Genomic DNA, 3,335 nt, shown 5'->3' on the forward strand with positions numbered 1-3,335 from the left:
TTAAGTAAACTTAATAAGTGTAATAAGTAAATACTTATTTACACCAACAGATAGCTATCTAGAAGGGAATAACATAAAGATGCAAATAAAAACACTCTAACATTGTAGATTGAAGATTAACAAAAAAATGCATACAAATATGCAATATGACATTAAACCCTCTTAGAAATTGCGACAAATAGTGAAACACACAATTAGCATTCTATATTGTTACTAAGGTCATAAAATTCATTCAACAATATGTAGATTTCTCCTTTCGTGGTAGATAGATAAGCAGATATTAAATAATGACATGTCACAATAGGTGATTAAAAAAATAACATGTGAATACAGATAAAGCTAATTCTTTTTTGAATACTTTTCATAATGTATGACTATGGCATACAAGTTATGTATTTGATATTAGACTTAGCCTGGATACTTAATGAAGGTAATCTCTCACAAATATTGAGGAAACAAAGATCATTTATAGCAAATGTTAGTGCAAGTGGAAAATAAGAATAAATTAAAAGGAACTAAGATGTAGATAGTTATTAACTTTCATTATCTTTAAAAAAAAAAAATTGGAACTCTCAAAGTAGCAGAACCCGATAATGAGGGTTTTGAGCAAAAACCCTCAAAATAATAGCACTTTTGGGGAGCAGACACTATTTAGTGATAAAGTCTTGAGCATTGATACTTAGGAGGAAGTATATGTAGTAAAAACTTAACTCATGTGGCCATTGGTAACCAAGCATATGTAGCATGCATTCAACAAACTGAAAAAGGGCAAGGGCATGGAGTCTTTTAGTACCCACAATTCAATGCTGATCTAGAACCATAAAAAGATGCCTTAAAACATTAGCTTGTTTTGCATAATTCATAGATCTCAATATGGTGTCAATGCTTCACTAGTAGGCATCAATATAAATGCTTAGGTGCTCTTAATGGAAACAAGAGTCCAGTGTACAGTGATTAAACCTCAGGGGCTACTACCACAAAAAAGGAAGAGCCATATCAAAAGAGCAGATGATTAAACAATTATAGTCCATGGTGAGCACCAAAGCATTTATAGCATTTATGTAAAACTCAAACTTTAGTTTTGTAAATATTCAATGTTTACCTATAGTAAATACAAAAGATTGAAAACACAAGGTATAAACTGAAGGGTAAAATCTTGCCCTAACTAGTCCATTCAAGTACTGGTATAAAATACCATAGATTAAACTAAAAATGATAAAATCTAGCCCATGAATGCAAAATAAAAATACTAAGAAAACCTCATCTTTAAACAAAAAAGGTGCTCATTACTAAAGAGTGATACAAGTAAATCATATGCCATGACAAGGCAACAAATAAAATATCCATTCTCTCTTGATATGACTGACATCGACCACAACAACATTGACATGACCATCAATGGCAGCAAGGGCTTTAAGAAGCACCATCTTCTTGAAAACCCTAACCCTTTTAAGGGAGTAGAGGATGGAGTTTATGAGGGAGATGGAGATTCAGAGAATGCAGCTCTTCATCTAGATGCAGCTGGAGCTCACCAAGATGAAACATGGAAAACATGGGAATAACATCGATGAGGAGTCAAATTGTGAACAGAATGTTCGAATCTAAATTAAGACTTTGCCCTAGCCACAATGAAAAAAGGACACTACAAAGACTCCATGCATTGTTACACACAACAACCAAGGTAATTTTAATTAATCTCATTCACTCTTTATTTTGTTGGCTTCATTCTTGTATTCCACTAACATTCTTGTGCTTCATATAGGTTGTTGGATTCTTAAGTCCCACAAATGTGTATTCAAACCCATTTTGTGCATTTTGTCCCAAATGCAATTATAGATTTGACAACTATGGCACTTTGGATGGAGAGAAAGCCCAATGTATCAAATGCAATGAATAGTTTTCAAGTTTACTATGTTGATTGCTCAATTCTATCAAAAACATATAACATCAATGTCAACTTCAACATATATATTGTTAATGCTTTGAATATACTTGTGGATTTGCAATTCTAAATTGATTGGAGCTTTATAATTGATTGCTTATAGCCATAGCTTACAAATAGTTAAATTATGTGATAGCCATTAATGTTGATACCACATTTAAGTATAAATATTTTTTGGTGGTAAGTGTTTTTCATTGATACATGAATACAACTCAGTTAAAGATTGCACTGAGATTACTTTGTTTCAATTATATCCCTTGATCCAAAACCTTAGTGCTCGGTAAGTAACAATGTTCATTTGAAGTTGCATGGTTTTTAGTTACCTTTAAACTTCTATATGAAGTTTTAGTTGATTTTGATATTGAGAACATATGGGACTCTATATAATAAGAGCCAGCAGCCTTTTCCAAACAAATTTCATTCAAGGGATGTTGCTTCAAAAGCCGATGTCCAACAATCAGTAGTTGCAAGTTCTTCAACTCTTAGATAGGTAGAACCTAATGTGCTATATTTATGTGTGTGCCTGTGATTTGTTTATTGAATGCATTAAAAAATTACATGTTTTGAATATTGATACCACATTTAGGTATAAATATTTTTTAGTAATAAGTGTTCTTCATTGATGCATGAATATAGTTTAGTTGAACATTGCACTGAGATTATATTGCCAGCCTAACACCATAAGGCAAGGAAAAGATGGAGTGCTTGGTAAGTATCAATGCTCATTTCAAGTTACATCATTTTTAGTTAGTTTTGATATTAAGAAAATGTGCGACTCTGGAGAATAAGAGCCAACGACCTTTTCCAAACAAATTATTTGTTTATCAAATGCATTAACAAATTACATATTTTCATGGTTTTAGGCAAAGCTTGCACAAATGAGGTCAACGAATGGAAATGATCAGCTGCAAAAGAGGCAACAAGAAGGGTACCTGTTGCAAGATATGTCCAGTGAAACAACAGAAGGTATTCCATTTCTGATCATATATGAATAATTTAATTTGATGATACCTAAATTGTGTTTGCATGTTAATATATTTTTCCTATTTACAAATTCGAGTACAATTTTTCTATCACAAGTAGTGGTGCTTGCCTTCTATTAATCATCCATCAACATCTTAATTGAGCTACATGAATACGAGCCAGAATTACTTGAAGAACCTCATCACAGATGTATACTAGCTTCACAACATAATTTACTAATCAGTCTAGTAACATCATAGCTGGAATCATAATGTGTGATAGAAAGTGTTGTGACATGCTTTGCATGGAAGCATTGTGCTTGCTATTACTGAGTTTTGTGGCTGGAAGACCTACATCATTATTAACTAAATTCTATGCAATGTTATTTTTCAATTGCGAAATACTTATGTAGTTCTTGCCAATATAGTTT

This window comes from Cupressus sempervirens, chromosome 4 (assembly GCF_028749045.1).
Source record: "Cupressus sempervirens isolate cs-2001-9-10 chromosome 4, ASM2874904v1, whole genome shotgun sequence".
In the NCBI taxonomy this organism is placed as follows: domain Eukaryota; kingdom Viridiplantae; phylum Streptophyta; class Pinopsida; order Cupressales; family Cupressaceae; genus Cupressus; species Cupressus sempervirens.